The 27,318-nt window shown below is 44.3% G+C and overlaps 1 protein-coding gene and 1 non-coding gene across 2 annotated transcripts in view; one reads left to right on the forward strand and one right to left on the reverse strand.

The window, feature by feature from the left end:
* Nckap1l (NCK associated protein 1 like) overlaps positions 1 to 27,318 on the reverse strand; it is a 120,511-nt gene that overhangs the window by 86,532 nt on the left and 6,661 nt on the right. The gene's annotated exons all lie outside the window — the stretch shown is intronic.
* On the forward strand, positions 18,620 to 18,722 carry LOC121143032. The gene has a single exon (XR_005880169.1). It is a non-coding gene; the product is annotated as a U6 spliceosomal RNA (small nuclear RNA).

The following is a 27,318-nucleotide window of genomic DNA, read 5'->3' on the forward strand; positions in this document are numbered from 1 at the left end:
TTCTGAACAATACATCTGTTCATCCAGTGTCTTTGAAAATGACAATAGCTTATGTACAGCAAAACTCCCTGTTCTCATTTAGACATCTTGCTGCTTGAATATTTCCAGCAGGGGTAGGTTTTTGGTTTTGTTTTTTATCTCCCTGTGTTCTAGCTAGAAAAATGTACTATCAAGCTAACTGTAGCTTTGGTAGAAACAAAGGGAGGCACACATGGATAATTGGAGAAGGCATAGGCTTTTCCCCTGTCAAATTTGATTCAGCTTGCGAGTGTAAATGTGTGAGGGACCCTGGTCACTGCCTTGGACTATGTGCCTAGCAGTTTAGATTTCTAAATTTCCCAAAGCTCTGGCTGTCCTAGTACCTTGTAGGCCCTTAAAAGGAAATGTTAAACTCATTTTATTTCTGAGAGCGTTTTGTTTTGTTTTGTCATTTGATTTTCTTTCCTTTTTGGTGGTGGTTGTATTTTCTGTTTTGTTTCACTTTTTTCTTGACAGGATCTCAAATAGCCTGCCCAGGCTAGTTTCAAACTCACTGTGTAGCTGAGGATGACCTTCATGGTTTGAGGTACTGAGGTCAAACCTGGGCCACATGCATGCTAGACAAGCATTGTGCCAAGGAGCACCCCCTTGTTTCTTTTTTTTAAGACTGTCTCAGCCTGGTCTACAGAGCTAGTTCCAGGACAGCCAAGGCTACACAAAAAGAAACCCTGTCTCAAAACAAACAAAAAAGACTGCCTCACTCTATAGCCCATGCTGGCCTGGAACTCATGACAGTCCTCCTGTCTGAGCCTCGCTCTGCTGGTATTACAAACATAAGCCACCATGTATAGCTCCAGAGCAGATCTTGTAGGAGCTCTGGTTTGTTTGTTTGTTTTCTTTTCTTTTGTTCCTGTGATGAGGATTGACTCCAGGACCTCACATGTTCTAAACATACAAACTATGCCACTGAACTGCATCCCTGACCCTTCCAGAACAGCTTTGGTTGTTTTCAGATTGGTTTAGCTTGTTTTAAAACCATGTGCAGTGGTGGCACACATGCCTTTAATCCCAGCACTCGAGAGGCAGAGTTCAAGGCCAGCCTGCTCTACAGAGTAAGTTCCAGGACAGCCAAGGCTACACAGAGAAACTCTGTCTCCAAAATACTAAAACCAAAAAAAAAAAAAAGAAAGAAAAATACAGCAGAAATACAAACCACCATCAGCCCCTGTATACTGTTTTGGTTTGATTTTGTTTTTTTGATATAATATCTCAGTTACATGTATTACATGATACATGAGACCCTATCTCAGAAAAAGAAAATCCTAATTTGCTTTTGGGTTTTATTTTTTTAAGATTTTTATTGATCTGTATGTGTATGCCACATGTGTGTGGGTACCCAAGGAGGCCAGAAAAGGGCATTGGATTCCCTGAAGCTGGAGTCGCAGGTAGTTATAAACCACCCAGTATAAGCGATGGGGTCTAGTGGATTCAGGTCCTTGAAAGAGCAGCAAGTGCTCACTCTCCAGCCCCATGGTTTGCTATTTTGGAACATCTGCACTCCTTATTAGAACTTATTCATAAAACACCTGGCCTTCTGAAATGTGCCTAGTACTTGATATAGAAAAATGCTTGCATATGTTAACTTAGGTAGCTCACAAAATAAACAAGCTTATTGTTTTGTTTTTTGGTATGGATAGTCTACATTTTATCCTTTTTGTTGTTTATTTTTGAGAGTGTATATTGTATCTTAATTACAGCATCTCTCCCTTCCCTTTCCTACTTCAAACCCCCCACCCATATATGCTCCCCAACTCTCCTTCTAATTCTTGACCTTTTTTTTCATCAGTTGTTTTTGTATGCATATATGTATTTGTATATACATAACCTGTTGGGTTCATATAACGTTACTTGTATGTATGTTTTCGGGGCTGTTTGACACTGGACAACCAATTGGTGTGTTCTTCACTGAGGACAACTCTGCTATTCCAGCTTTATTTAGTTGCCTGTAGTTCTTTGTGTAGGGTTCAGGCCCCTGAGTTTTCCCCCCTCTATAGTTTGACACATTCATTGGTGTCCTACTTGTTCAGCTCATGTTTGCACAGTCATGTTTGGTGGTACTTAACACGTGAAGCTTCTGATGTTATTTTCTTTAGCAAACTAATAATTAAAACTACCCTCCTGTCTGGATCACAAGCCTTAACAGACTGCTTATAATTTTCTGGGGACTAAGACTCAGCTCATCTTGTTTCATTTGCTGGAAATGCTTGCGGATCCCCAAAAACTAATACAAAGAAGCAGTTCTCTTTCTTGCATGTCAGGAACTGGGAAAGGCCTTCTTGCCTCAGAACATCCTTGTCAGAGAATAACGTGAAGAACGAGAAGGAGATAAATAGTTAAGTATTTTGCCTTATTTTCCATTAAAAACAAGTATAATGATTAAGCCGGGCGTTGGTGGCGCACGCCTTTAATCCCAGCACTCGGGAGGCAGAGGCAGCCTGATCTCTGTGAGTTCGAGGCCAGCCTGGTCTACAAGAGCGAGTTCCAGGACAGCCTCCAAAGCTACAGAGAAACCCTGTCTCAAAAAAAAAAAAAACTTATAAAAGTTAAAGTAGAAATATTTTAACAATGCTTACTAAGGAGCTAGCCTCTGGTTCTGCACTCTGATCTTATGCAGGGCTTTCCTGCTCTGCTTCAGTCAGAGCATTTGCTTTTTCAAAGATTGACTTTTTCTCAAGGGTTCTAAAAGTGCCATTGTGATTTGCAAATATTCTCTCCAGGAATAAACAAGTGCAGATGATAAGTGATGCTTAGCTCTCCTAGTAGCAGCACCTGAGCTGAAGAGGGAAAATATTTCAATTTAGCTTGAAATAATTCCCTGCAGTGCCCTGTGACTTGAGAGGCAGTAGCTGCAGCATCTACTACACTGGCATTCTCAGATCCTTTAGCTGTCTTCCTCATAATTCATACTAAGTTTCATAGCAGGCGAAAGCTGAAGGGAGGGCATTTTACTTTACATTTTGTTTTTAGAGGCAGGGTCTCATGTATCTAAGACTGGCCTCAAATTTTTCAGTGGTAACCAGAGATGACCTTTATCTTTTGGTCTTCCTCCTGCCTCCGCCTCTCAAGTGCTAAAATTATCAATGTGTGTCACCACACCCAGCTACTTCTACAGTTCTTTTTGTTTTGTTTTGTTTTTTCAAGACTTGAGTTTCTCTGTGTAGCCCTTGCTGTCCTGGAACTCACTCTGTAGACCAGGCTGGTCTTGAACTGCCAGAGATCTGCCTGCCTCTTTCTCCCTAGCTCTGGGATTAAAGGTGCACACCACCACCACTTGGCTACTTTTACCATTCTTAAGGTAAATTGTGATTGTGGCAATGCATAAACTGTATTGGGGACACTAAGGATCAAACTCAAGGCATTGCTCATGCTAGGTAAGCATTCTTCCCTGAGGACACCTAGCCCTATGTACTGCCTGTATATTTCTTTGCTTACTTGTTAGTGGGAGAAGAGTTGATTAGCTGGTTTTTTGTTTCTTTAGTTAGGGTCTTCTGTGTAAGCCTCAAATTCTCCATCTTGTGCATCAGCCTCTCCCAGAATTACATCAGAAATGTCCACTGGCAGATCCTGTATGCTATTTGTTTTGGCTCAGATTTTGAATAGTACCTTAGTATATACTGTTATGGAAAAGATAATAGACTCAACCCAATTATGATTAAAAGATTTATTGATTAACTGCTAGCAGGAAGATCAATCTCTGAGCCAAACTTGACATTGCCATGAAGGAGGGATGTGGGTAAGGACTTTTAAAGGACAAAAACACATGAAGACCTTCTGTATCTTTGCAAGAAAGTAAGAACTGTTCTTTCTGCCAAGTTAAGTAACTAAGGCAACTCAAAACAATCTTTGGATAGCTGCGTAAGCAAGTTACAGAAGCCAAAAAAAAAAAAAAAAAGCAGTTACTCATATCACAACAAGTAGATAGTCATGGATTTTTGGGTTGGGGTCATTGAGTCAGGGTTACTGGGAACTTATCTTCCTGGGTTTGGAGTCAGACAAATACCTAGCAGGTACCAGAATGGATGTCTAGCATAAAAGCTGCTTCAGCCATAACAGAAGCCAGACTAGCCTGACAATCTCTATAAATCCCAAGATGGCCTCTGACTTTTTTTGAACCTTTTGTGTTTAGCTCCAGAGTACTGGCCTTACTGACCACACCCAGACCCATACTGAAATCTGACAAACCTGTGTATGAACAGAATATTTTCCTTTTACATGGCAATTCGGCCTGCTCCAACTCTTACATCAAAAGAACAGTACCTTCAGCGCCAAACCTAGACTGGTCAACAGATTTTTTGTTTGTGTTTACCGTATTTAAAGGCTGCTTTAAACTGGGTATGGTCCATATATCTGCAGTCTTAGCATTTCAGATGTGATGCAGTATTTTTTAATTGGGGTGGGGAGAATGAAGGTGAGACAGGTCTCCCTATGTAGCCCTAGCTCTCCTGGATCTTGCTATGTAATAAATAAATAGGGCTGGGGATATAGCTTAGTTATAAAGTGTGTAGCATGCAGTAAATGTGGCTTCAGTCCCTAATGCCTCACAGTGGTGCATGCCCATAATCACGACACTCTCTACTCTCGGTTTTTAACATGTTTTAGCACAAGTGAAAAAGTCCTGAAATTTTGGTCTTTGCCAAGGATATACATTTGTCAGAGATGGCAGGAGAGTTAGAAGTTCAAGGTCATCCTTGGCTACATAGTAAGTAGCTCTGGCTGTCCTAGAACTTGCTATGTAGACCAGACAAGCCTGGAGCTAACAGGTCTGCCAACTTCCTCCAACAACACCCACCCCCACTTCAGGATTAAAGGTATTCAACACCATACTCAGGTGAGACTCTTGTGTCTTATAAAACAGTCACTTAAAGTATGCTAGAGGATGGAGAGATGGCTTAAAGGTGCCTCAAAGGCTAAGAACATTGGCTGCTCTCCCAGAGATCCTGAGTTCAATTCCCAGCAACTACATGGTGGTTCCCACAGAACACTGTATACATAATAAATAAATCTACAAAAAAAGTATGCCTTTCTAGTTCATCTATTTTGGTTCTCAGACATGGATTGGAGGCTGTTCTTGGACAATTCCTTGTGTCGTTTGTCTACAGATCTTCATAACAGAGGTGTACAATGAAAAGAGTACAAAGCTTGATCTTGAAATTATAAGCTCCATGGAGATTTTTGTGACAAGAGTTGTTTAAGTTTTTTAAGGCTTCTGAAAAAATAAGAATTGCTTTGGTTGCACCTGGCTTGTATCTTTGGTGGAAATAGGCCCTTATGCATGTGAAAAATGATGTTTTTAAAAGCAAAGAGAATGATAAACAGGTTTGGATAGTGGTTCTTTCTTGAGGAACCAGCACAATGGGATCAAGAGCAACAGCAGATGGTTATTGCTATCTGTTTGATAAATTCTAGTGGGTAGTTTCTCAAGGTTTTGTTGCTTTCTCGGGGCCAGGGCTTGAGTCTAGCATTGCCACTGAACTGTGTCCCAGCCCTTTTCAGTATTTCTTATGCTTCATAGGTATGTAGTAAGTAGTACAGAAGGTGTTTTTAAAATGCTAAAATAAGGCTGGGCAGTAGTGGTGTGTGCCTTTAAGCCCAGCTCTCAGAAGGCAGAGGCAGAAGGATCTCTGAGTTTGAGGCCATAGTTTCTGGACAGCCAAGAGCTACAGGTAAGACCCAGTCTCAGGGGAAAAAATAAAATGTGTACTACTACCCCTGCCTGACCTGTTGCAAACCCTTTTAACCCTTTTATTGTTACTCTCAGTCAAGGCTGTGATGCATGTTTATAATGTTAGCATTCAAGAGACTGGGGCAAGATCAATGAGAGTTTGAGACCTGGGCTACATATTAAGACTTCTTTAAAAAAGTAAACATGCTCCCATGCTCTTCTCAGTTTTGTGTCCTTCCCACTCTCCCCAGATGACTTTGCTAAGAGAACGCCAGTCATCAAACTTCCTTTACTCTTTGTTGTTGTTTGTTTGTTTGTTGAGACAGGGTTTCTCTATTGTTTTGGAGGCTGTCCTGGAACTCGCTCTGTAGACCAGGCTAGCCTTGAACTCACAGAGATCTGCCTGCCTCTGCCTCCGGAGTGCTGAGATTAAAGGTGTGCGCCACCACGCCCAACTCTTCCTTTACTCTTAGATGGCACAGCATGTCTTCTGCTTCCTCAAGACTAACTTCATCTGTGTACTTGGCACTCTGCCCATTGCATTAGTTACCTATTGATATAAAACAAATTCCCCCAAAATACAGTAAATTAAAGCAATATTAAACACTGTTCTCATAATCTCTATTGTTTGGGAATTCAGAGTCAGCTTAGCTGAGTCATCTTAAGTAGGAAGCTTCCTGTGGTTTTGGTCCATGTATCCAGAGAAGCAGTTTTCTGATTTAGGTAAGAATTTGATGCTGGCAGGTCAGGGTTAGCTGTTGGTGGAAGTGCTCACTTCCTCCCCACATGGGACTCTGCACAGCCTGTTTTCCTTGTCCTCACAACATGCCACCTGATTTCCCCCAGAGTCTATAAGATGGAAGCTCTAATTGTTTTATGACCTCACCTTAGAAATCACCTGCCTTCCTCTCGCAATTGCTTTTGGCTATGTGCCAGTCTTCTTCCTTATGATAGGGGACTTTACCAGAGTACAAACAGTAGGAGACTAATCAGGGGCCTTTGTTGAAAGCAAGCTAGCACTTAGCTTTTTGAAACCTTCAATACTTCCATAAGTATTCTCCACTCTTTCTTAACTTAGCTACAAAAATGGTAGATTCATCTACTCTTTAAAAAATAAAACAGGCCAGTGCTGGAGAGATACTCAGTGGTTAAGAGCCCTAGCTGCCCTGAGTTCAATTCCCAGCAACCACATGGTGGCTCACAACCATCTTCTTCTGGTCTGAAGGCATACATGCAAGCAAAACACTGTATACAGAATAAACAAACAAATCTTTTAAAAAGCTGGGCAGTGGTGGTACACTCAGGAGGCAGAGACAGGCGGATCTCTGTAAGTTTGAGACCAGCCTGGTCTACTGAGCCAGCTCCAGGACAGACTGCAAAGCTACACAGAGAAACCCAATCTCAAAAAAAAAAAAAAACTAAAAAAAAAAAAAAAAACAGGCAGCCAGGTGGTGGTGCACGCCTTTAATCCCAGCAGTTGGGAGGCAGAGGCAGGCGGGTTTCTGAGTTTGAGGCCGGCCTATCTACATAGAGAATTCCAGACCAGCTAGAGCTGCATAGAGACCCTGTATGAAAAAAGCAAAGCGAAATTTTCATTTTCAAGCAGAGTTTGATTGCAGAGAACAATCCATTCTAGCCAGTGTAACCAGTAAAGTACTTAAGGAAGCTAAAAGGGCGCAGGAGACTGAAGAACAAACTCTAGACGTCTACAAATTATTTCTAAAGATTCTGAAGGAATTTGCCACCACTACCCTGAATTTAGGATGCTGCCAAATGCATTGCAACCAGTGTCAGCATCCCCAGATGCACGCCCTATCTGAACCACTGCTGGCGTCTGATTGGCAGAACACAATTCAGGTGTTTAAAGGAGTTCAGCTAAGAGCTGAAGATGTAGCTCAGGGGTAGAGTACTCCCTAGAATGTGTGGGGAGCTAAATTTAATCCCTAGCAACATAAAAAAGTAACTGACTACAAAGAAACAGGACAAACATTGTCTCTGGTTTTTCAGCCTCTTTACACTAGAAGAGGGGTGTTTGCTGAGCAAAGCAATACATAGAACCTGCCACCTCCCTCTCCAGTTGCTCGCTCTCCTTACAGGAGAGCTTTCCTGGAAGAGTTGCTACACTTCGTTTTCCAAGTTTTGTTTATTACATATATTTATTGTGTGGGAGAGGGTGACATGGAGGTCAAAGGGGAACTTGGCTAGAGTCTTTTCCTTCCGCCACGTGGGTCCTGGGGTTCTAACTCTGGTTACAAGCTGAGCCATCTTTTGGTTTTTTTTTTTTTTTTTTTTGGTTTTAGGAGACAGGGTTTCTTCTGTGGCTTTGGAGGCTGTCGGTCCAGCCTGGCCTCGAACTCACAGAGATCCGCCTGCCTCTGCCTCCCGAGTGCTGGGATTAAAGGCGTGCGCCACCAACGCCCGGCTCCCGAGCTGAGCCATTTTGCTGGCTTTTTTTTAAAGATTTATTTATGTTTATTGTGTACATGAATGTTGCCTTCATTTGTCTGTATACCATATGCAGGCCTGGTTCTCATGGTGTCCCTAAGAGGGCATCAGAATCCCTGGAACTGAAGTTACAGATGGTTTGCTTTTTCAAGACGGTTTCTCTATGTAACCCGGGCTGTCCTGGAACTCCCTCTGTAGACCAGGCTGGCGGTGAATTCAGAGCTTTGCCTGCATCTACCTCCCAAGTGCTGGATTTAAGACCTGCACCACCCTAAAGGGACTCAAAGACACTCTTAATTACTGAGCCATCTCTCCAGCCCTTGACCCTTCTTTAAAGTGCCGTTTATATTAGCGTTCAGCAGTCTGTTCCTACTCCCTCAATTTCCTGTGATGCTTGTGGTAGGAGCCCTATCAGTGTTGTGCATGAAAGCATTCGAGATAGGGTTTCTCTGTGTAGCTTTGTAGCCTGTCCTGGAACTTGCTGTGTAGACCAGGCTGGCCTCGAACTCACAAAGATCCACCTGCCTCGTACTGGGATTAAAGGTGTGTGCCACCATCGCCTGGTATATGGAAACATTCTTTTGACCTAAAGGAGGTGTGGGTATGTTAGCTCACACTTAGAATCCCAGCATTCAGGCTAAGACAAAAAGATTGCCCTAAACTTCAGGCTAGTTCTGCCTTTGAAAAAAAAAAAAGCTGGGCAGTGGTGTTTTGTATGCCTTTGATCCCAGTACTCCCACTTAGTAGATAAAGAAACTGAGGATCACAGAATTCACAAGATTTAATCAGAACTGCTTGGTCCCTATACAACAAAATTGTAATCATGTCTACAACTCCAAAAGCCCTTAACCCCAGTGCATTTTACAATTGCCCCACCCTGGTCATAGTCTAACATGGTGAAGTCACTGGCCCTAAAGTGTCAGGAACTGGAGAGCTGGTTCAGTGGTTTTTTTGTTGTTATTGTTTTTTGTTTTTTGTTTTGAGACAGGGCTTCTCAGTGTAGCCCTGGCCATCCTGGAACTTACTCTGTTGGCCAGGCTAGCCTCAAACTCATAGAGATCCGAATGCTGGGATCAAAGGCATGTGCTGTAGTATTCAGGCATCTGTACTGGCCTGCCCTTGAGGTTCCAACAGGATTTGCCTCCAGCTGCAGCCACTAAGCGTACCACCTGTGCACACCGACTACGTTCCCTTTTAAAAAGGGCCCTGCCCACCTCGTCTCTGTCTCTGTCTCTCAGCTTCTCTGCCTGTCTCTCCTCTTCCCCTCCCTCTCCCTGCCTCTCTTCTCTTCTGCTGCTCCTGTCCCCAAAGGCAGCTCTCACCACTCACCTCTCACCCTTTCCCATTGACTTTCCCCCAGTAAGAAACCCTCCACCCAAGCTGTGTTGCATGGTGTCTTTCTCTTGTGTACCGCTTTTTTGAAATTACAACATGTACCACTGCAACCCAGCTATGGCAAATAGTTTTGTAAAAATTAAGAAAATAAGCCAAGCAGTGGTGGTGCACACCTTTAATCCCAGCACTCAGCTGGCAGAGGCAAATGAATCTCTTGAGTTCCAGGACAGCCTGGTCTACAGAGCAAGTACCAGGATAGCCATGGCTATACACAGTAACCTTGTCTAGAAAATAAGTACAAGTTTGTCTCCCCCTCTCTCATCTCTCTCCATCATGATTTTCTTTTCCACCTTCCTACTCTTCCTCCCTTCTCTTCTCTCTCTCCTCAGAGCCCACAGAGATAAGTGCTGTATGCTAGCATATCTCCCCTACATCACTCCCATCCCTCAAACATACAAACAAAAAATGTGTTGCTATATTTAGTACTTGATGACTGAGCAAGAAAGTGTGATGATGCGAACAGGGACAGAACCAGTAGTAATGCAGGCTAAAGAACAGCCCTACCATGTTAAGTGACGGTGCATGCCTTTAACCAGCACTCAGCCGGTAGAGGCAGGCAGATCCACAGAGTGAGTTCCAGGACAGCCAGAGCTCCATAATAGACCCTGTCTCAAAGAAGAGCATCCCTATAACCTTGAAAATGCCAAATAAACTTTCTGTGCCTCGGTCATCTTTATAAAGAGACAGAATGGAAGTATATGGCTTCCAAGGTTTGCCCAACACTAAAATTTTGGTGGTTTTATTTACCTAGGAAAAAAGTGATTTTAAAATAAGATTATATAAAATAAAAATGAAAAACTTATGTAACCATTTTAGAGTTTTGATCTCTGTATAAAATTTTCCTATCCTTAAATCACTCTCTGAGGCCATCAAATGAGGCAAGGGAAGCAGGGGTAGAATAACTTTTTACCGTGTCAAGTCAGGCTTCTAATCAGAGCAGCTGCCGTGTTCCCTAATCTCCCAATTTGGGGTTCTTGTTAATCTGTTCCCAGGAGTTGGGGGTGGAATTCTTCAAAGAACCATCAATGATTTCTAAGAGCTATAAGGCTCGTCCCAAAAGGCAGAACTGTGATAAAAGTGCACTGAAATTGTCCTCTAGGCTGTGTTAGCTAGGCCGGGGATTAAATGGTGCTTGCTTTCTGCTACGGCCCTGCAACCTCCTCTGGGCTATTTGAGGTGCATGCCATGCTTTTGGCCTAATTTTTTCTGTCAAAACACATCCTTCATTCTCTTCTGTGAAATGAACTGCATTTCAGAACACCATTTACACACAAACTTTCCAGATAGTAGCCAAGGGTTGGTTTGCCAGTACTATGCATTTTTGTTATTTCCCTCAAAATGAGATGCCCAGAAAACAATGGTATCTGAAGGTGTGTGAAACCCTTTTCTCCCTTGGTGAAATGCTTGCTGCTTGTCTGCAAACCTTGATAGCAACTCCAGTGGAGTCCCTGAGCGGCTCCCCTTCACTCTACCCCCTGCTTTGTACAGGCCTTCTACAGTGAAAACCACAAAATTACCAGGGCTGATGGATCAGTTCATACTGCCTTCATCCAAACCTTTGCACAGAAACGTTTCAGGTTAAGAAACAAATTAACACATAACACACTCTCGTGAGTATCTTAACACAGCCCAGGGCTGCCTCTCCTCTCTACAGGGAAATGATTGAGCACTTAGTTCTTGGGCGAGACGACACCAACTCCAGTGTAAGAGCTATGGCTCCAGAAACCTAGAGTGGGTTGTACACATGAAGATTTGTTTTAGCTACAGCCCTCCCCTCAAGCCTTTTATAGTCAAAGTCAGGGTTCTGGAAGCATATTCCAGCTGTCGATCAATGTCACAGTTGCCGTGGATGCTTATTGTAAAATGCAGATTATGTCCAGACCCTGAATCAGTACGTGGAAACAGCATACAGTAATCCATTTCACAGACAAAAGAGTTTCAAAATCACAGGAAAGGTCTTTCAGGACTCACAAGGAACATAATTTCAGCTTTAGTTTGTAAGGACTTGAGTCCCTAAAAAGTCCACAGAGCTGGTCTGCAGAGATAGAGACCTGAGCTCAGTACCACTTACAGCTCCAGTTTCAGAACATGAAGTTCACACATAGGAAGCTAGAGGATGGCTCAGAAGTTAAGAGTACCAGCTAATCTACCGAGGACCCGGGTTCCATTCTAACACCTCCTTCTGGTTTCCTTGAGCACCAAACGTTAAAGTGGTACTCAGCTAGGCATAGTTTAGTTCAGCACTTGGGAGGCAGAGGTAGGCAGATAAGTCTGAGTTCAAAGCCATCCTGGTCTACAGAGTGAGTTCCAGGATGGCCAGGGCTACGAGGAGAAATCCTGACTCAAATACCAAAAGGGGAAAAAAAGGTGAACAGATGTAAGTGCAGGCAAAAACACCCATATACATTTTTTTTTCTGGTTTTGGTTTTGGAGGCAGAGTTTCTCTGTGTTGCACTAACTGTCCTGGAACTCACTCTCTAGACCAGGAGGCCTTGCTCAAACACATATTTTTTTAATTTTTATTTAAAAAATCCACAAACTAATCACAAATAAAGCATAGTGCAGTAGTATAAAATCACAATATTATGTCCTCAGATTCCTTTAAAGGGTTTGGGATTTGTTTCGAGGTATCTCAGGCCCAACCTGGAACTCAGCTACCTAAAGACCAATTCCAAGTCCCACTGCTTCTACCTAGACAGTCGATATTACAGGAGTAAGTCACTATACCTGGTTTATGTGGTGTTAGTAATTGAACTCAGGGCTTTTTACATGCTGAGGCACTCTAGCAACTCAGCAATGTGTCCAGCCCAGATCCTTTAAAGTTTTAAGTAGGACAAATGCTCGAAATCCTTAAGAGTAAGTGTCCTGGCTAGAAAGAGGACTCTCTGGTTAAGAGTATACACTGCCCTTCCCGAGGACTGGAGTTCAGTTTTTTGTTTTTCAAGACAGGGTTTTTCGCTGTGGCCCTGGCTGCCCTGTAGACTAGGCTAGCCTGGAACTGCCTGTCTCTGCCTCCTGAGTGCTGGGATCAAATGCTTTTGCCACTGCCACCTCTACCATCACCCAACCCTAGTCAATTCTTAGCACCCATGTCAGGTAGCTCACGATCACTGTAACTCCAACTCCAGGGGCATCCAGCACCTCTGGCCTCTCTGGGCACCTGCATTCACATGCACATATTCCCTGCACACATGTACACAATTTCAAATTTTAATTAAAAGTGCTGGGTGGGTAGCTGGAGAGATGGTTGAGCAGTTAAGAGCATTGGCTGCTCTTCCAAAACACCTGGGTTCGATTCCCAGCACCCACGTGGCAGCTCACAAATGTCTGTAACTCCAGATTTCAGGGGATCCAACACCCTCACACAGATAATACATGCAGGCAAAACACTGACGCACATGCAAATAAATCATTAAATAAACTGCTGGGTAAACTAAAGATATTACAGAAATGAAATGAATCTAGCATGAGATTAGCCACAACATTTTCTCTTTTTTAAATTTATTCATTTATCATGTATACAGTGTTCTGCCTACATGTATGCTATACCTGTATGCCAGAAGAGGACACCAGATCTCATCACAGATGGCTGTGAGCCACCATGGGGTTGCTGGGAATTGAACTCAGGACCTCTGGAAGATCAGACAGTGCTCTTAACCTCTGAGCCACCACTCCAGACCCAGCCACATTTTCTTAAATCCTCCTTTTAAAGCAAAAATTTGAAAGATACTTGAAGGTTGTATGTTAAGGAGGCATTCAGAAAATAAGAACTGCTTTTTGACCCAGCTAGATTGCAGAGTTGGCTGGGAAACGGAGAGATTTCTACATCTGTTTTCCTAGCCCTGTGAACTGCATGGATATTGTACAGCCTGGCCAATTTTGGCAATGTAGATTAATGCTGTCCCTATTTCATTAATTAAAGATTTATTTCAGAACTGTCACAACCCACAAGTTACATTCCCTTCTGAAAATGCAGCCCAAGATCCTCATGGAATAGCTAGTCCACCATTTCCAGTACACTAAAACACTTTAATGGGTTCTAGTGGTGTTATCTGTGCTAAATGAGCAAGGATCATGAACACAATAGTTCCCTATATTTGAGTTAAATAGAGGGGACAGAACACCAAGCAAAGGCAGTAGCTTCTTCCTGCCCAAGTATCCTGTGGTCCATCTCATCTACCCAGCTGCTTCCTGTCGACAGTAGGATGTGATTGTATGATAGATTTTTTTTTGGATTTTATTTGTAGATCCTGGCTCATGTCTCCCTCCTCAGAAAAGGCTGTAAAAATTAGAATTACTTTCCCCAAAAGCAAGTCATAGGAACTGTAATCTTTCCCTACCTTTCTGTCCTGGAACTGGCCATGAAGAAATTCTCTGGCCTGCCTTTTATCTCATTCCAAAGAGGTCTGTCCATACCTGGAAGGAGGAATGCTGTACAGAGGCCAGGAAGACTGCAGAAGCAGACAGGCCTTGCTGGGTGTCCTCACCTGTCTCCTTGGGGTTGGAGACACTGTTAAGTCTACATAAGATCCCAAAGCATGGGGCCTGGAGAGCTTCAGTAGATGATCAGATCTCTGGAAGATAACAGGTCTGGATAACAGTGTCTGACAAATTCCTGGGGCATGGAAACTGTAACCCTTCAACCATGCCTCACTGGTCCTGAGTGTCTCTTTGTATCCTTTAATATTCCTTATGATAAGCTAGTAAGTGTGTTTCCCAGAATGTGGGGAGCCACTCAAGCACATTAATCAACCCAGAAATGGGGGTTGTAGGGAACCTCATTTTATAGCCAGTTTGTCAGAAACAGAACAGCCAAAGGACTGCCACTGGCTTCTAAAGGCAGGCTACAGTCTTGGGACTGATGCCATTTCCTGATAGCATCCAAATTAATTTGAATTAGGCTAGCTAGCCAGTGCCCCCTGAAATTCTTTTGCTTAGTTTGTGTATGAATAACACACAGAGACAGGCAGTTAGTATCAAGAGTACTCTGTGTTGTTTTGAGTTTGTATTCACAAACCAGAGCAGAGTTCAGCCACCCTGGGGCACCTGAATCAAGGAACTATGAAGCTCTTTATGCAGCCTCAGGAGAAAAAAGGAAATGTTTAGATGGGGAAAGGGCAGCCTAGGGAGTGGGGGTGCCTAGTCTCCCTGAAAGACAGTCTGGCTCCGAAGAGAAAAAAACTCACCTGAACAGATTCAAAAGGAAGAATTTAACCCTGTAATAAAACTAAAATTCTAGTGAGAAAGCAGAAACATAGCTTTGGAGCTCCTTGGTGTCCAGCAGGTGGCGATCAAATCTAAGATGGCCCGAGGCTGCACTGGAAATCACCATGGAGAAGCGGCCTGTGAAAAAATGAGCCAGGTACTCCTTTTGCTTTGTAATGTGTTCATCCTGACACCCAAGCCTCATTTCTCTTACTTCCCTCTTGGGCTAGGGGCATGGCTTAGTTGGTAGAGTGCTTACTTAGCATACACAAAGCCTTGGGTTCAACATCCCATAAACTAAACATGATAGTACATGTCTGTAATTCCAGCGCTTGCAGAGGCAAAGTCAAAACTTCAAGGTCGTCCTTGACTGAATTAGTTAGAGGCTAGCTTGGATATGTGAAATCCTGTCAGGCAGTGGTGGTGCACGCCTCTCATCCCAGCACTCAGGAGGCAGAAGCAAGTGGATCTCTGTGAATTCAAGACCAGCCTGATCTACAGATCGAGTTCCAGAACAGCCAGGGCTACACAGAGAAAACCTGTCTCAAAAAAAAAAAAAAAAAAAGTAACCATAGAGACATTTGAAAAGTGTTCCTAACCACAGAGTCAGGACTGTCCATAGATTCTAGGTTGGCAGTGGAGTATTGTCACTCCTGACAATCTGGAAATGCCAGTACCTTTTTTTTTTAAGTGTGTGTGTGTGTGTGTGTGTGTGTGTGTGTGTGTGTGTGTGTGTGTGTGTGTGTGTAGGCATGATACATGTGTGGGGATGTTTGCATGCCACAACCAAAGTGTCCTTTGGTGCACATCAGGAAGTCAGATGACAACTTGTAGGATTCAGTTCTCTCCTCCCACCATGTGGGTCCTAGGATTTGAACTCAGGCTATTAGGCTTGGCAGGAGGTGCCTTTACCCACTTAACTGTCTCACAGCCCCAGTAAGAATAGTATACAAGCATATAATGCATTTTGATCAAGTTCACACCCTTTCCTTCCCCTCCAATTTTTTAAGACTTTTATTTATTATGTATGCAGGGTTCTGACTGCAGGCCAGAAAAGGGTACCACACCAGGTCTCATTATAGATGGTTGTGAGCCACCGTGTGGTTGCTGGGAATTGAACTCAGGACCTCTGGAAGAGTAGTCAGTGCTCTTAACCTCTAAGCCATCTCTCTAGCCCCCGCTTTCAATTCTTATCCTATCCCAACATTTCTCCTGACCAGTTTCAAGTGCAGGTCCACTCGACAGCTCTCTCAATCTCGTTGTTTCTTTGGTTTTGGTTTTTGTCACTGCTTTTGATAGAGTCACTATGTAGTCCTGGCTAGTCTGGAAATGTCCGTGTACAGCAGACCTCAAACTCATAGAGATCTGCCTGCCTTTGACTCCAAGCACTGAGATTAAAGGTGTGCACCACCATGCCTGGCTTTTTTTTTTAAGCTACTGAGTCTAGTTAATGATGCCTGTGTGTATGTGAGTATAGGAAAATCTACTGGAATGTGGATAGCATCTAAAGGTTCATATTCCTAAAGGATGCTGATTCTCCTCCCCCCCAACAGCCATCAATTTTAGTAGCTCCTCAGGAATAGAAATTCCTTGCCTACCTCCATCTGTATTGGGATTTTGATTGGCTTGATCTTGTACAGGCATTATGCTTGCAGTCACATCTTCTATGAGTTCATGTGTAGAAAGGCTCTGTCACGTCCAGCAAATATGATTTCACTGCACATATCCACTACCTCTGGCTCCTAAAATCTTTCTGCCCTGCCACTTACAATAATTCCTGAGCTTTGGGGAGAAGGATTGTAACCTGACTGTTCCATTTAGCACTCAGCAGTCTTAACCCTTTGCACACTGGCCAGCTGTGGTCTCTGGATTGGTTGCCATTTACTATAAAAAGAAGCTTCTCTGATAAGGGATGGGAAATGAACTACTCTGTGAATGTGAAAATAAGAGCTTGAGGTGGGGGCGGGCATTGGTGGCACATGCCTTTAATCCCAGCATTTTAGAGGCAGAGGCAGGCGGATCTCTGTGAGTTCGAGGCCATCCTGGTCTACAAAGCGAGTTCCAGGAGAGCCTCCCAAACAATACAGAGAAACCCTGTCTCAGAGAAAAAAAAAAAAGCTTGAGGTGGGGATTATTACTATGTCTATTTAACACAGTAATAAAATTAGGTTCTCCCCCCAGGACCTATCACTTAGCTAATCATGGATTTATTTTTTGGCCCAGTTAACAGCACTAGCTCCATCTTAGGGATTGGGTTTTAAATCCAAAAGTAATTGGTCACTCCGACAGCATTTGTGCCACTAGTGCACCTGTGGACATAAATTGCCAGACCAGTCATTAATGTAGCTTACAGGGTTCACTGCCGGGTAAGACTTGATTATTTTCTCCACTAGTAGTGTGCGTAGTTCCTCCTAGTACTATGAAAGCTAGCCAGTGGGGATAGAGGTTCCAGGTGAATACCAGCTTGAATTCTCCATGATCTATGACTCAAATATGTGGTATCTTCAGCAATAGGATCTTATCATCAAGTTCTGGAGGGTAACCATGGTAGTTTGAAGAATAGCCTATGGAGTGGCAATATTTAAAAGGATTAGGAGGTGTGGCATGGTTGGAGAAAGTGTGTCACTGCTGGTGGACTTTGAAGTTTCAAAAGCCCATGTCAGGCCCAGTGGCTCTTTCTCCCTACTGCCTATGGATCCAGATATGGAACCTCAGCTCCTCCTTCAGCACCATGTCTGCCTGCATGCCACCATGCTTCCTAAACTTCCAAAACCATAAGTAAGCACCATTAAATGCTTTCTTTTATGAGTTGCTGTGGTTATGGTGTCTCTTCACAGCACTAGAACACTAACTGAGACATTAACAAAGAGCAGTGGCAGTAGCCTGTAATGTTTGGGTGGGGGTTAGAGGACCTATTGACCAACAATTTAAAAAAAAGTAACCTATATCTTCAGTGCCAAACCCCTTAAGTCTGTAAATATTGCCCTCCTGAAACTCACACATATACAAATCTAAGAGTTTCAAACCAGGACCAAGCAGGTGCAGTATAGGTCCACACTCAGCCACCTGGCATTCATGGACAGCAGGCCTCAAATTAATACATATGCTCTTTGCTTGCCTGTGGGCACAAGGCCATTGCCACCAGTTGGATACAATCAGCCTGCCAAGGTGAAGGGGATTCCACAGATTGTGTCCATCAGCTTTCCTGCCACAAACTAGAAGCAGGAGCTCCCTCTTGCTTGTGAAGAAATTTCTAGGAGCTAGGGAACAGAGACCAGGAAAGGGAGCAGTACTCTATCTGAGAACAGTGACAAAGCCACTCTTCTCTGTTGAGGGGCAAAAGCCTGGAAGTTGAAGATGCCAATGAACTCTGGATCCTTCTGCCTCCACTTCCCAAGTGCTAGCCTGCACTACCACTCTAGCAAGCGCCTGAAGTCTATCCCATATTACTCATGTAACTGCTTGAAAGTTGTCACCTTTTTTCTAGGCCTCACTTTCCCTAACAAATGATGGCACTGGGGTAGATGGCATCTCTTTCTCCCTTTAGCACCTGCTCTTCAGATGAGAAGTGAGTGTTGAAAGTGTCTAGTCTAGCACCAGCAGAACCACCACAGAAGCTGTGTCTAAGCTAAGGGAACTGGATACCGTAAGAGTGGGGAAATAAAAGTTCTGACCTCCCAGTGCCCTACTCCCATAATCTCTATTCCCACCACTGAGCATCCATTAAAGAGAAGTGAAGATCAGAAGTCAGATCTGCTATCTGTCTTCTTTATGTTGAAAAGGTCAAGAGCTTGAGTCAGTCTTAGAAAAGAAAGAGTGGTGATCCCTTCAGCGCACACACACACACACACACACACACACACACACACACACACATGCACATGCATGCATGCGCGAAAACTGAAATGATACAGAGAAGATTAGCATGGCCCCTGTACAAGGATGATTGCAAATTCATGAGGCGATCCATATTTTAAGAAGAAGAGCAAAGCTACTGTTGCAAATAGAGACTGGATGCTTGTCTGGGTGGCCTCCACTGTGTATATAAAGTGAGACCTCTGCCCTGTTTACCCCTAGAGCTGTCCTTCTTTGCCAGTGTCCACCATTCACAGTCACACTGGCTGACAGTGTCCACCTGGGGTGGACCTGTGAAAGGACCTGGGATGTCACCTTTGAAAAAAGGTAACATTCCATTTACTTCTCCTCCAGTACAACTCTACTTCCTTTGCCCAGTGAGCTTCCATAGGACATTAGAGAGTCCTATGGAAACACTTGGTAGAGCTTTCCCTCTGTGCCCAGGCTTAAGAAGCTATCCCATGTTAAGTGCTGAGAACAGACTTTGGGGAGATTCCAGTATGACAAATAACAATACTCATCTGTTCTCGTCACCCTGGGAAATCTTCAGCCTCAAGGAAGAAAATTCAGTCAGAGTGATTAATGTCTTTTTCATCCAATGTTCAGTGTCAAAAGGAATGTCAATTTTACCTGTCATTTCTCCCAGCTGTTTTAGTATGCGCTGATCTTCTCATGGGACAGGCTGTTAATGCAATAATTTGAGGCAAAATAAGTTTAAGGCTCATGCCTTTTCTTCTCTTTTGATTTTTCTAGACAGGGTTTCTCCATGGCTTTGAAGGCTGTCCTGGAACTAGCTCTTGTAGACCAGGCTGGTCTCAAACTCACAGAGATCTGCCTGCCTCTGCCTCCTGAGTGCTGGGATTAAAGGCGTGTACTACCACTGCTTGGCGAGCCTTAAACTTTCAAGGAATGTATAATCTATACTAGTTATTAGTGTATAGTGTTATCCCCAACTCTATTTATGTAAAACAATGAATATTCTCTCTCAGTATCAGTGGGCCAAGAATTCAAAAGCAATTGGAATATAATGTTTACCTACAATGCATGAAGCCCTGGGTTAGATCCTCTATTACCAAATTACTGGGCTTGGTGGCATGTGCTTGTAATCCCAGCACTTAGGGAAATTGAAACAAGAAGATCAAAGTCACAGTCAAAACAAACAGGGTTCTGTTATGATATCTAAGATCCTGACTCAAATAATTCAAGAGCAGAATAGCTGGTTGGTTCGGGCTTAGTCTCTTTCAAAAAGTTGCAGTCAAGATATATAGGTGGACTGGGCAGTAGTGGTAGTGCACACCTTTAGTCCCAGCATTTAGGAGGCAGAGGCAGGCAGATCTCTGAGAGTTCGAGGCCAGCCTGATCGACAGAGTGAGTTCCAGAACAGCCAGGGCTACATAGACCCTGTCTCAAAAAAAAAAAAAAAAAAAAAAACCCTCTTTGGGAGGTGTTTCTCATAGCAATGGCTCATTGTTCAGAGCACTTGCTGCTGGGTGGGGGTGGGATGGGGCTGGAGAGATGGCTCAGAGCACTGCCTGCTCTTCCAGAGGTTCTGAGTTCAGTTCCCAACAACCACATGGTGGCTCACACCATCTATAGTGGGATTGACACCCTCTTCAGGTGTAAAGTGTACATTCAGGTAAAGATTCATATACATAAAATAAGTAAATAAATCTTTAAAAAAAAAGTACTTGCTGTTCTTCCAGAACTCCTGTTCCAGGGGATTCAATGCCCTCTCCTGATCCTGGTTTCAGGCATGCACATGTAGTATACATAAATACAGACAGGCAAAACACTTATACACATAAAAATAAATCTTTTTAAAAAAAGAATTCTAAGTAATCTTTTTCATAAAATATTTATAGTTACTTCTGTCAAATATACATTCAGATGAATTCAGTTTCTAAATTTCACAGGAACTCTATAAATACCCTGGGCAATTAAGTGCTAGATTGTGCAGTCTAGACAACAAGGGCAGGGCTTGAAAAGATGCGGTGTTAGGATGAACTGAGGAACTTGTGCAGGCCTTCAGTGCCTGGCAACAATAAAGATGCCAGACCCTGGAATCACAGGAACAAGGCTAACAATAAGTTGAGCATGTTGGTGAGACAATGCTGAGTCCTCTACTCACATGGTGAGCTGGAAAGTAGTTGTCTGATTCTCTCAGACAAGAGCAGAGGACAGGAAGAAGTAGAGGGCATCGATGTCAGTTCACCTAGCTAAAGCCATGGTAGCAGTGGCCATACTCTCTCTCTCTAGGCAGGGTTTTTCTTTGTAACATCCCTAGCTATCCTAGAACTCACTCTGTAAACAAGGCTGGCTTTGAACTCCCAGAGATCAGCCTGCCTCTGCCTCCCGAGTGCTGGGACTAAAGGCCGCCACCACCCAGCCCATTCTTTCTCTTTGTTGTTGTGATGAGGTCTCACTATATAGCCAAGGCTGGCCTGAAATTCATGATCCTTCTACCTTAACCTCAGCTCACTCTACTTTTCTAGAAACTTATTCCAACATTCCAAGATCTCCATTCTCCCACCTAAACATATGGTCACCTTGCATATCAAGAGGCACATGGTATTGTCCTAATGCTAGACTGGGGGGCTGTACCAAAGCTTCTGGTCTCCTAGAACACAAGAGAACAATTTAAGGAACAAATAGACTAAACATAAATAAAAGCACGTTTGCCATAATATCAAAGTGCCAGTGTCATACCTTATGACAACTTCCATATGGAAAAGGAAGCCAGGCTATCTAAATTACCTGGAAATGGGCCTCTCCCCCACTAGTGAGCAATAAGTGGGATTCTAACCAAACCAAATTAAGAGGTTCTATGGGGTCAGACAGGATCCAGCAGCCTGGACCCACGCCAGCGGAAAAAGCCATTGTCTGGGTTGCTTTCTGGACTTCCTGCCCTCAAACACCTACCCCTCCCAAAATACACAATCCAAAACCTTCTATTCTGTCTCCCCAATGCTATGGTGAGAGATGGTGAGAGGCCATGCCCACTGTAGGACAACAGATCATTGAGGTTCTCCAATGAGAAGAAAGATCATCCAGCCATACCACAGTGTAGGGTCACAGGAGAAGGATGTTTCCCAACCTCAGTATTTTGAGATCCTCCTCTCTCTCAGTCCCCACTCACTTCTGGCTCTTCTCATCAGGAATATGTGGACTTTCCTGGCTGAAGTGAGCAACAGTTGGGTGGTATGGAGTGTTTCCTTGAAGGTATCAGTCTTCTAAGCATGCCCCAGTGGCTTTGTACCTGAGGGAGAATTCAGCAGACTGGGTGTGACTGAGAACCTTGTCAGGGATGAGGAATCTCCAATTCACTCTTGTTTTGTTGGGATTTTGTGGGGAGGGGTGGTTTGGGAGGAACAGGGTCTCACTGTCTAGACTAGGCTGGTATTGAACTTGCAGTGACCATCCTTCTGCCTCCTCCTCCCAACTGCTGGAATTACAGGAGCATACCAACACACAAGGCTTTCAACCCCACTTTCACTGTGATCCTCACACACCCAGCCCTTGCAGCCCAACCCTGACCCAATAGGAACCTGTTTCCCACTCCCTGCTGATTCCCACCCCCAGTCACTGCTTCCCACCCCAGCGCCCACCTCCATCCACACACTCCTCTGGCAAGCTGACTGAACTGCTGGCTGGGAACTACACTCAAAGCGGAAATGGGCAGTTGGGAGGTGTGATTTATGTCTCTGACTTCACCCTAGGCTGGAGCCCAAAAACACCCTCCTCCAAATGCCCTTTTGGCAAATTTCCTCTCCCTCAAAAACCTCAGGCTCTTGTAGCTGGTCATAGGTCATCAAATAAACCACCTCATCCACAATCCTAGCAACGCAGTGACCTTTCATGCCTCCAGCTCCTGCCCATTACAGACAAAGAAGAATGCATTGTCTTTACAAATCACCACAGGAGGCAAAGCCTCCTATCAGCCCCAAACAGTAGGGAAGTCCCTCTAACGTCTAATTTCCTTTTCTCCTGCTATTGAACCAGTAGCCAGTGAAAACAAAAGGGAATTTGCTGTCTCAGAATCAACTTCTTCTGGTCTCCTTGCAAATTTAAAGCATCCCCAACCTGATAGCCCACTGTTTCCATCTCTAAAGACTTCTCATAAGGCCTGATATTTTGGTGCACACTTGTAATGCCAGCACTGGCCAGCCAGAGCAGAATCTTGAGTTTGTGGCCAGCCAGAGCTACTCTGTGAGATCCTATCTCAAAATGCCAGGAAATAAGTGGGAAGGGGTGCTATCAAAGAGTCATATTCTCCTTCTTGGTAACATGGTGTGGGCATCCAACTAACTCTCATCCTCAAGGACTGAAAACCAAATCCATCCCATCCCACCAGCCCTATCCAGAATGGATTCTACTGGATGGAAAAGTCCCTTAACTCTGGAGATGTTATTTCACCAGTTAGAAAGTCCTACTGGAACCTAACCATCTTTTTCTGCCTTTTTTCTTCTTCTTCTTTTTTGGACAGGATCTTAACATGCAGCACTGGCTGTCCTGGGGACACTTGGTGTATACCAAACTGGCCTCAGACTCACAGAGATATGCCTCCTCAGTGCTGGTACTAAAGGCTTATGCCAACATGCCAACTTTTCCTGCTTTTAAAGATGGCTCATCAATCAAATGTCCTTGTTAACTTTAGCTGTTGGGACCATTAAACAAGAAAATCAAACCAGGCTTGGTGTCTTGCACTTCTAAATTCAGACTACATGCTGAGGCAGGAAGATTGCCCATTAGTTTAAGTGCCAATCTGGGCTACACTCTGAGTTTAAGGCTAGCCTGTGCTATAGAATGAGACTGTCTTGGAGAGAGGGAGAGAGGAGAGCGAGAGCCTGGCATGGTGGAACATGGCTATATCCCAGCATTTGGGAGATAGGGGCAGAAAGATAAAAAGTTTAAGGTCGTCATCAGCTACAAAGGAAATCTGATGCAAGCCCAAACTATAAGCCTTAAAAACCAAGTAATGGGCATGATGTCACACCTTCAATGCCAGCACTCAGGAGGTAGAGGCAGGTGGATCTCTGTGAGTTCCAGACCAGCCAAGGCTACATGTGACCTGTCTCAAAAAAGAAAAGAAAAGAAAGACAGACAGACAGACCACAATATTAATTTGGAACATATCAACTGCTGCTGCATAGGAGTATCTTGATGTTAAATTAGGTAATATATGTATACTGCTTAGTTTCTTAAATGGTATTTAATAACTTTGGCTGTTCCCATCTCCATAATACCTCCATTACAGAGGAACCTGGGAATTTGCCCTTCCCAGATGTTCAGAACTGTGTCTCATTTCAGTCTCCTTACATTCTAGGTTTTAGTTTTTGAAGGCCCAGAGTCAGATGAATGAGTGGGCCACCCTCCATTCACTTCTGGAGTCTGGCCTGGCTGCCTGGCTTTCCTCACCCCTGCTCCCCCCACAGAGCCCTGAGCTCATCCTGGTTACCAAGTATTTGTTTGTTTCTGGCCCCTCACAAGGACTTCAGCCCTGGTTTTCCCCTGAGTTTCTGTGTAAGAATCTGGATGTATTGGAGTAAGATGGAACCCCTAATCCTGAGCTAGCTTCTCACTCTCATTTAGGAAAGACAAAATTCAGAGCCAAAGAAGGAGAATCTTGCCCAAGTTCTGAATGCCTGGATCCATCCCAGTGGTTCCTGTCTGTTCTCATGGCTAGAAGAATTCCCGTCCCCCTTCTTCCTTTCTTCCTCTCTGTGGGAAAAATAAATCAGTATTTTTAACTACCTGGAACATAAGCAAGGGCTGGACAGGGGCCCCAGAAAGTCCTCCACTCACAACTTCTCTTCCTCCTTCCTCCCAGGTGTCTCCTAACTTTGAGTCCTGACCTTGAGTTCCTCTCCTAACACCCTCCTCCTGTCACACTTACTTGCTTGCTTCAGTGCTAACAGGTACCATTTGCGCATCACTCAACAATGAGTTATTGTTTGTTGGTTTAATTTGGTGATGCTGGCTTTGTTTGGGGGTTTGGAGTATGTACATATGTGATCCGTGCGTGTGTATGAGTGTTCCCATGCAAGTGCTTCAATTGCTTTCTTCTTTATATACTGAAGCAAGGAAGGTCTCTCAGTGAACTCAGTGAACTCGGCGCTCTCTGTTTAGTCAGCTAGCCAGCTCTCGCCAGGGATTATCTGGCTTTGTCACCTGAAGGCTGGCTGAGAGGGAGGCTGCCATGCACACCTGTGGCTATGGCTTTTCTATGGGTACTGGGGATCTCGTCCTAGCCTCACACTGGTACAGTGGCAATGGGCATCTCATTCCAATTCCATGCTTGCACAGTAAGTGCTTTACCCTCAGAGCCAACTCCCCAGTCCCAGCTTTGCTTTTTTGAGTCAAGGTCTCCCTAGGTATCCCGGGCAACCTGGAACTCACCAACCCCCTGCCTCAGACTCCTGTATTCTGGAATTACAGGCATACACTCCAATGTCAGTCTACATATTTGTTGCTGGTTTTTATTTATTTATTTTTGAGATTTATTTATTTATTACGTATACAGTGTTGTACCTACACTCCAGAAGAGGGCACCAGATTGAATTGTAGATGTTTGTGAGCCACCATGTGGTTACTGGGAATTGAACTCAGGACCTCTGGAAGAACAGTCAGTGCTCTTAACCTCTGAGCCATCTCTCCAGCCTCCTTGTTGCTGTTTTTTAATGAGTTTGAGTGGGGAAGCAAAGATGTGCCAAGCTCTGAGTTTGAAGCCAGCCTGCTCTACAATAGTGAATTTTGGCCAGCCAGGGCTACAGAGTGAGACCTTGCCTATGGGGAAAGAAATTTTTTAGAGAATAAAATGATTATATTTTTCATTTTAGAATAAAGTTACTTTGATTTTAAAAATAAACAATATGATGAGAGTAATTTAGGGTTTTTGGGAGGGGTTGTGTGTTTGTTTAGGACAGGGTTTAACTATGTAACTCTAACTGTCCTGGAATTCATTCTATAGATCAGGCTGGCTTCAAACTCACAGGGATCCCCATCAAGGGTTGTTGTGTTTTTGTTTGTTTGTTTGGATGGTTGGTTGATTGGTTTTGTTTTGTTACTGTTTTTTAATGCTCCCTGAGGGTCTGGAGCTCACTGGCTCAACAAACTCTTCAATTCCCAGCACCCACAGAGGTGGCTCACAATAGTCTGTAACTCCAGCTCCAGGGGATCTGACAACCTGGCATTTTTTCTTAAAATGCTCAATGGTTCTCTTTGGAAATGTTTAATAAGAATCTGTGTCTCTCCAGACACCCAAGGAGTAGACGCTGTAGGCATACTAGAGTGACAGAGTCTATAAGTATCACCACCCCATAAGCCCCCTAAGAGCATTCCTTACACAGTCCTGGGGAGGCTCACACACTCCAAAGCCAAGCTGAAAGCTGAGATGTGGTTTCTCCCAGACTGATTGAGTTTGAATCCGGTTTTCTACTCCCTTTAAGCACATTAATTATCCTCTGTGTGCCTCAGTTCTTCCCCTTGTGGCATAGACAAGAAGACATCCCTCAAACAGGAACAGTACCAACTAAGTTAATTCACAGAGAGCTTTTTGAATACACACGGTGTGCCAAAGAGCATGAGCTATTATTACTTTAGAGTTCCAGGAAGCTGTGTCCCTAGCCCCACCCCATGCAGACCTGGACCATGTGGCCAGATTCTGTATCTTCATGGGCTCTTATTACCCTCTCCAAACCTGCCCATATGGTCCCTGTGCAGTCTCACCCTTCTTCAGCTCCCTTCTATCCCTCTGGGCCCCAAACCTGGGGGTGAGGGGAGACAAAAGAGAAGAGAGGGGGAAACCTGGCTATTTTAGGGCAGAGGAACTATTGGAGGGACTGGAAAGGGGGGAAGCAGGGAGTGGACCTAGAGTTGGGAGGCTCCTTATTGGGAAAGGTCCTGTCTGATTCTGAGAGACAGAGGCCAGGCCTTGGCACCAGGCCAAATCCAAAGAGCAGGCTCCAGGTCCTAGTCTCAAAGCTAGTACCAGAGAAAGACCTAGATACCCATTTGCTTTGGATGCTTCTCCAGACACCCTGACCCCAACCCTACCCTGCTAACCAAACTACAGATATTAAAGTAGCTAGGCCTGGCTGAGTGGTGGTGGCACAGGCCTTTGATCCCAGCACTGGGGAGACAAGTGGATCTCTGAGTTCAAGGCCAGCCTGATTTACAGAGCTAGTTCCAGGACAGCCAGGGCTATACAAAGAAACTGTGTCTCGAAAAACAAATAACAAACAAAAAGTAGCTAGAACCAGGAGTTCCTGGTGTGTGGACCAAGTGGGGAGGGGCTTCTGTTCCTGGGCCATATGATCAAACACAGCTCCAAAAGTGGCTTTCCCCAGGACACGGCCCCCATCCCACCTCTGGTGTCCAACAACTGACTAAGTGCTTCTCTTGCCGGAGTTAAGCCAGTTCTGGGGAGACTGCTGGGAGGGGGGGCAAGGGTGAGTAACGGTTCCCACGGGGATGGGGTGCCCATGACTAATCAATGAGAGAGTGAGAGAGAAAAGTTACATTCCTTGACTTGTAGGGCAGTGGATGGAGGTGGGAGGTTGGGCAGGGGCAGATTGAAGCAAAGACAGCCAAGTAGGGACACAGAGAGAAGCTGGACTAGGTTGGGCTGGGCTGGGGTATCTTTTCAGGCCTGCTCTCCGCATCCCAAGCCAAAGGAGGACAATCCCAGGTAAAGCACACATCTAGGTCAGTGTTCCCCA

The sequence above is a fragment of the Mesocricetus auratus genome, unplaced genomic scaffold (assembly GCF_017639785.1).
Source record: "Mesocricetus auratus isolate SY011 unplaced genomic scaffold, BCM_Maur_2.0 Super-Scaffold_100010, whole genome shotgun sequence".
Classification (NCBI taxonomy): Eukaryota; Metazoa; Chordata; class Mammalia; order Rodentia; family Cricetidae; genus Mesocricetus; species Mesocricetus auratus.